This window comes from Prionailurus bengalensis, chromosome B4, assembly GCF_016509475.1.
Source record: "Prionailurus bengalensis isolate Pbe53 chromosome B4, Fcat_Pben_1.1_paternal_pri, whole genome shotgun sequence".
Classification (NCBI taxonomy): domain Eukaryota; kingdom Metazoa; phylum Chordata; class Mammalia; order Carnivora; family Felidae; genus Prionailurus; species Prionailurus bengalensis.
The window spans coordinates 116,097,146-116,104,708 of NC_057358.1; the positions used below are offsets into that span (position 1 = coordinate 116,097,146).

Consider the following 7,563-nt stretch of genomic DNA (forward strand, 5'->3'; position numbering starts at 1 on the left):
CCTGTCTCTGTATCCTTGATGGAACTAATGAGTAGATTACTGACAATATGGAAACTACAAAGCAAAGGAGTAACTATAACAGTTAAAAAAACAACAGGGGTCAAAGTAAGTAAACCAAATGATCAAAATAAGATCCTCAGTTTAAAAATAATAATAATTAAAACTGCAATCTTTTTTTATTAACTAAAAAACTTTTTTTTTCTTGTTTTATTTTATATTTGAGAGAGACAAAGCGCAAGCAGGGGCAGGGCAGAGAGACGGAGACAGAATCTGAAACAGGCCCCAGGCTCGAGCTGTCAGCACAGAACCCGAGGTAGGGCTTGAACTCATGAGCAGTGAGATCATGACCTGAGCCGAAGTCAGACGCCTAACTGACTGAGCCACCCAGACATCCCTATTTTTTTTAATGTTTACTTATTTTTTTAAAGAAAGAGAGACGGTGTGAGCTGGGGAGGCGCAGAGAGAGGGAGACACAGAATCCGAAGCAGGCTCCAGGCTCCGAGCGGTCAGCCATCTCCCAGAGGCCATCCAACAGAGGCTGTGAGATCATGACCCGAGCCGAAGTGAGACGTTTAACCGACTGAGCCGTCTAGGCGTCCCCAAACTGCAATCTTTTAGAAAAGGGTTGCTTCCTCTGAAAAACTCACATGCTCTCTTCTCTCCAAGAGTGTGAGTTACGTACCCTATCATGACTCCCTTTGGCCATGGCTGCCAGGAAGTTCTCCATAACAATCAAAGAGCCTACCTTCGCTCTTTCTCTCCAATGAGGCAGCTGAGCGGTTTGGCAGTGGCGGTGGCCTTGTGCAGATGCAGAGACACAGATCTTTGTGAAGACCCTGATGGGCAAAGCCACCACCCTCGAGGTCAAGCCCAGTGACACCAGTGACAATGTCAAAGTCAAAATCCAAGACAAAGAGGGCACTCCACCTGTCCAGCAGCATCTGATTTTCGCGGGCAAACAGCTGGAGGCGGGCCACACTCTGTCAGACTACAATATCCAGAAAGAGTCCACCCTGCACTGGTGCTTCGCCCATGGGGCGCCATCACGGAGCTTTCCCTCCACCAGCCGGCCCAGAAACAAACCTGTGACAAGAGGATCGGCTGCAAGCCTCATGCTCACCTGCACCCTTGTGTGATCAACTGCCGCAAGAAGAGCAGCGGCCACACCGACAACCTGCACCCCAAGAAGAAGGTCAAGTAAGGTCCCTCCACTGGCTCTTCCTTTGCCCACGGGGAAGCCTCCTGCCTGAGCCCCAAGGCCCTGGGGCCTCAATAAAGTTTCCCTTAAGCACCATGGACACATAATAGTTTGCATTCTCTTTCCCTTGGTTCTGATTTTTCATTTTCTAGACCCACTTCATTAATGTCATTATTATACATCTGTTGAAAATCACTTCAATTTTTTTTTTAAAGGAGTAGCGTAAGTCAAATAAATTCTCTGGAATCTTTTACGTTCCATCAAAAATTGCATATACTTTAGCTCCTCCTAAGAGAGCTCGTCAGAACTATCCACTATTCCCAAGCTCCTATGACATGCACTTTTTTTTCCACTGGGGTTAGTCTGGTATTCAAAGGCCATAAAAGTTTTATTCGTTATAGAACAGACACTGCTTGACTTGGCCAAGCCGGCTGCTGCCTTCATCATCACCGCAAAGAGACATTCTGCCTTAACACACAAACACCATGTTTCATCCCGATACCGTGCCTGCGGTTACAAAGTGATCGCTATCATTTTCTCAGCAGAAAAAGTACATTCTATTGCAATTCTCCATCACAGATATTTCAAGCCACCTAATATATGCCCCCTTAAAACACTGAACTAGCTGCCTTTGTAAAAGACTGTTGATTTTTATCCTGCATGAATTTTACAAGATAGACAACAAAGGTAAAAATACCAGGAGATTCAACAGCTCTCTCTGGTTTTATTTAAAGGAAAAATTATTCTTTTCTCTCTACAAGGACATCTTGTTTTTCCTTTCTTATCCATACCACCATTTCACGTTTTGAAAATCACATAATATACAAATAATCCCAAACCCAGCAAAACGCAAGAAGGTTCTCATGGAAATTAACTCTTGTAGCCCAAAGGGAGGATTTCTGATACACTGTTTCATGGCAAGTGCATTTATAAATTCTCTCAGGAATATCTGTCAAGCACCTGCTGTGTGCCTGGCACCAGGCGAGGTCTACACTCTACCTGCCCTTTTCCTACACAATGTCGTTGTGGGGAACACAAACACATCAGCCGAGTTGATTTTCTGCTTGCGCACCATGGTGCGGTTGCACCGGCTTAAGTTTTTAAGGATTCTTGTACCTCCAGCCTCTTCAGTGTTCTCACGCAACCGGTGTCTTCTCCGGCACCCAGACCTCCCCCATGAATTCATGCCCGCACACCAGCAACTCTTGGGGCACTGTTCCAGTGCCGCGGCCCGTAGCAGTTACGGGGTGGTACCTGTTTTGTACCAGCTGGTAAGTATCTGCAACAGCGTCCCTGGTGGGCTCCACCTTATTCCAGGTGTGGCCCACAGAGCCAACGCTGCAGCCCCATTTGCCCACCTCACCCATTTCTCCCTGTCCTCTCGTGCCCCCTCCACCCTTCGGCTGCACACAGCAAACGCTGCAGATCAAAGACTCCCTCTTCGTTTCTCTCCAGAGGATCGAGGTCTCAGCTTCTCCATTCTGTGACAACTGAAGACCAGCTGGGGCTTGTGCCCCTCCCCACAAGGGGATGTTCAAAATGTCCACTTTGTAGGTAGCACCAAGTACGTAAGAGCATTCTCTCTTTTATTATCGTGACAAATCTGGAATCATCACAAGGACGCTGCTTAAAGCAAAAATGTGCCACAAAGAAAATGCAACTGTGGGTAACTAGACGATCCACACCAGGGTTTGAAAATTATTCCAACTAGTGACTAGCACTTTGCACAAGCAGCAACCCCAAATGAAGGCACTGGAGGATGAGGGTACCAGGTGCAGAATCTGAGAAATTGCTCCAGCAACGCTCATGCAAAGCACTGGCCTTCATGCTCTGATGGTAATGCACTCATTTCTCCAACTTCCAGCACACTAAATGCAAGTGTAGTTTAATGATGGCAACTGGATTGAAAGGTAACTGGAAGCTGAAAATAGACACTTTGCTTCATTATAATAATCCTCTACCAGAAATGTTTGTTGTGTAAAAAAAAAAAAAAAGCACTATTCCCTAGGCACCTGTTTACAAAGGAATTGCCATTCAAGATTTTAAGGGTATAACCATTAACACTTTTTAAGTCATGAATGCTAATAAGCTTATAAAAAAACAAACACATCTGCATTTATTTAAAAATTTTGATTTTGATCAAGGACCCAATATGACTGAATCCTATTTCAGGTACATAAAAACGTGAGAGTAATAAATTCAAACCATAAGCCTATTCTGCTCACCTGATTTCTTTCTAATGCCATTTTCTTCTCTCTTGTTTAAGTAGGCATCATGCCCAGCACACAGCCCAGTGCGGTGCTTAAACTCAGACCCTGAGATCAAGAGTCAGACACTCAACTAACTAAGCCCCCCAGGTGTCCCAAAGCAATTTTTTTCTACTCCTCTTTTCATTCCTATTCATTCCCCAAAATCGGGCACCCTACCATGCTTCATACAACTTCTTATGAGAGGCGAGACGTTAACAGCTAATATCACCCTAAATGGGGAAACACTGACAGCCTTCTCTCTATAGTCAGGAACAAGACAGGGATGTCCACTCTCACCACTTTTATTCACTACAGTACTGGAAGCCCTAGCCACAGCAATCAGACAACAAAAAGAAATACAAGGAGTCCCAATCAGGAAAGAAGAAGTAAAACTTTCACTATTTGCAGAAAACATGACAATACATAGAGAAAACCTGAAAGACTCCACCAAAAAACTGCTAGAACTGATAAATTCAGTAAAGTGGCAGGATACAAAATCAACATACAGAAATCTGTTGCATTTCTGTACACCAATAACGAAGCAGCAGAAAGAAAAATTAAGGATTCAATCCCCTTTACAATTGCACCAAAAATAATATGATATCTAGGAATGAACTTAACCACAGAGGCGCAAGACCTGTACTCTGAAAACTATAAAACACTGATGAAAGAAACTGAAGAGGACACAAAGAAATGGAAAAACATCCCATGTTCATGGATTGGAAAAACAAATATTGTTAAGATGTCAATACTACTCAAAGCAATCTACAAGTTTAATGCAATCCGTATAAAAATACCAACAGCATTTTCACAGAGCTACAAAAACAACGCTAAAGTTTGTATATATATTACAAAGAGACTTTGAATAGCCAAAGTAATCCTGAAAAAGAAAACAAAGCTGGAGGCATCACAATTCTGAACTTCAAGTTAGATTACAAAGCTATAATATTCAAACCAGTATACTACTGGCATAAAAACAGACACAAAGATGAATGGAACAGAAGATCCATAAATGAACCCACAACTAATGGTCAATTAATCTTCGACAAAGCAAGAAAGACTACCTACTAGGGAAAAGACAATCTCTTCAACAAATGATGTGGGAAAAACTGGACAGCAACACACAGAAGAACGAAACTGGACCACTTTCTCACACCATACACAACAATAATTCAAAATGGATTAAAGTCCTAAATGTGAGACCTGAAACCATAAAAATCCTAGAAGAGAAGACAGGCAATAACTTCTTTGACATCGGCTGTAGCAACATATTTATGGATATGTCTCCTGAGGCAAGAGAAACAAAATAAAAAATAAACTGTTGGGACTACATCAAAATAAAAAGCTTCCGCACAGCAAAGAAAACAATCAACAAAACTAAAAGGCAACCTACTAAATGGGAGAAGATATCTGTAGGTGACAGATCTGATAAAGCGCTAGTATCCAAAGTATATATAAAGAACTTATAAAACTCAACGCCCAAAAAATGAATAATCCAATTAAAAATGGGCAGAAGACATGAATATACATTTTTCCAAAAGAAAAATACAGATTGCCAACATACACATAAAAAGATGCTCAAAAAGAAAAAAAAAAGATGCTCAACATCCCTTATTATCAGGGAAATGCAAATCAAAACCACAATGACATATTACCTCACACCAATCATAATGGCTAAAATCAGTAACACAAAAAACAACAGGTGTTAGGATGTGGAGAAGGGGGAACTCTCTTGCATTACTGGTGGGAATTTAAACTGGTGCAGCCATTCTGGAAAACAGTACGGGGGTTCCTCAAAAAGTTAAAAATAGAACTACCCTATGATCCAGCAATCACACTACTAGGTATTTATCCAAAGAATACAAAAACACTAATTCAAAGGGATATATGCACCACGATATTTATAGTAGCTTTATTTCCAATAGCCAAATTATGGAAACCGTCCAGATATCCATTGACTGATGAATGGATAAAAAAGAGGTGGTGTATGTAAATGTGTGTGTGTACATATATACATACATACATACATACAATGGAGTATTACTCAGCCATAAAAAGAATGAAATCTTGCCATTTGCAACACCACGGATGGAGCTAGAGTGTTATGCTAAGTGAAATAAGTCAGTCAGAGAAAGACAAATACCTTATCATTTCACTCATATGTGGAATTTAAGAAACAAATAAGGGGCACTGGGTGGCTCAGCTGGCTAAACATTCAACTTCAACTCGGGTCACAATCTCACAGTTCATGAGTTCCAGCCCCACGTTGGGCTCTGAGCTGACAGCTCTGAGCCTGCTTCAGATTCTCGAACTCTCTGCCCTTCCCCCACTCACATGTGCACACGCTCTCTCTCTGAAAAAAAAATTTTTTTTAAATGAGCAAAGAAAAAAGAAGAGATAAACCAAGAAACAGACTCTTAACTACAGAGAACTGATGATTACCAGAGGGGAGGGGGATGGGTGAAGAGGTGATGGGGATTCAGGAGCGCGCTTGCTGTGATGAGCACCAGGTGATGTATGGAACTGCTGAATCATTATATTGTACACCTGTAACTAACAGTACTCTGTATGTTAACGAATTTAACTAAAAACTTAAGAGGCACCTGGTTGGCTCAGTCGGTAGAGCGTGTGACTCTTGATCTCAGGGTTGTAAATTCAAGCCCCACACTAGGTGGAGAGATGGCCTAAAAATAAAATCTTAAAAAAGAGAGAGAGAGAAAGAAAAACTTAAAAAAAAAAAAAAAAGAGGCTGGGTGCACAGAGTAAGGGAAGAGACAAAATCGTCGAACATTTTTTTCTCTTATGCTACCCCTACAGTCTGCCCAGCCTGTGGAGGTACACTGGGGGGTGATGGTGATGTGATGGTCAGGTAATGACGACAGCAGCTACAATTATGTATATACTCTGTTCCAGACATGTCAAAAATATATTCTAACTCTCTCTCTCTCTCTCTCTCTCTCTCTCTCACACACACACACACACACACACACACAAACAAGGAATACTTTTAAAATCATTTTTTGGGGGACACCTGGGTGGTTCAGTCAGTTAAGTGTCTGATTCTTGATCTCGGCTCAGGTCAAATCTCTTGGTTCATGAGATTCAGCCCTGCATCAGGCTCTGCACTGACAGTGCAAAGCCTGCTTGGGATTCTCTCTCTCCGTCCCGCCCCCATGCTCAAGCACGCGTGCTCTCTCTCTCTCAAAGTAAATAAATTCAAAAAACACTTTAAAATATAATTTTTTGATTGCAAGTAACAGAAAACATGGCTAACTGTAGCTTACAGAAATGGGGCTCTATTTTCCTTGTGTAACAAGAAATCTGGATATAAAGAATTCCAGGGATGCTTGGGAGCATGCTTAGGCCAAGGGGTTGCTGTCTCTGTGACTCTCCGGGTCTCCCCCATCGCAGTCATGAAGTGGCTGCAGTGGTTTCCACACATCACATCCAAGCAGGGCTACATTCAGAGCAGGAAGCACAGGAGGAGGTTCTCCTCCCCAACCCCCCTCTTGCCCAGGAAGAAAATCCCCCAGGAGCCCCCCTGCAGACTTCCCCTACATCTCAGACCAGAAGGCACTCACGTACTTGTCTCTAAGCCCAGGGGCATGGCCCATTTTCCTGAGTTTAAGTGACTTTTGCCTGACTTTGGTAGTGGCTTTGGGGCAAACAAGATACAGCCTGACACAGTGCTATCATCTCTAACCTATAGCTGAGCAGACCAGATCTCAGTGAGGTGAGGTGACCGTGACCTGCCAAAGGTCACAGGTGGTAAGTGGTGGAGCAGGGATTCAAAACCAGGGATCAGGCTGTTTGTTATTCCACTGAACGGCCTCTCTGACTCCAGCGGTCCCTCCTGCTGGGACCCAATCATCTCTACTTAGGAAGCCCCCCTCTTTTTTTCTTTCATTTTTTCTTAAGATAACCACACTAAGTCTGTGAATTCAACAGAAGAACTAAGTCCAAATCGGTTGGGTCAAAAGCACCTGAGGTATGGATGTTTCTGCTCTGCAGAGAACAGTCACATCCTAATCACCTGGGTCAGGGGTTGGACCCCTTTAACCCAAAGGTCACCAGGGGAGCAGCCATCCTGTTAACGGAGCCACAGGGACTGCAGGT

At 43.0% G+C, this 7,563-nt stretch overlaps 1 pseudogene; it reads left to right on the top strand.

The window, feature by feature from the left end:
• Nucleotides 1-557: 557 nt before the first annotated feature.
• Nucleotides 558-1,304, top strand: LOC122473669 (annotated as a pseudogene).
• The last annotated feature ends 6,259 nt before the right edge of the window (nucleotides 1,305-7,563 follow it).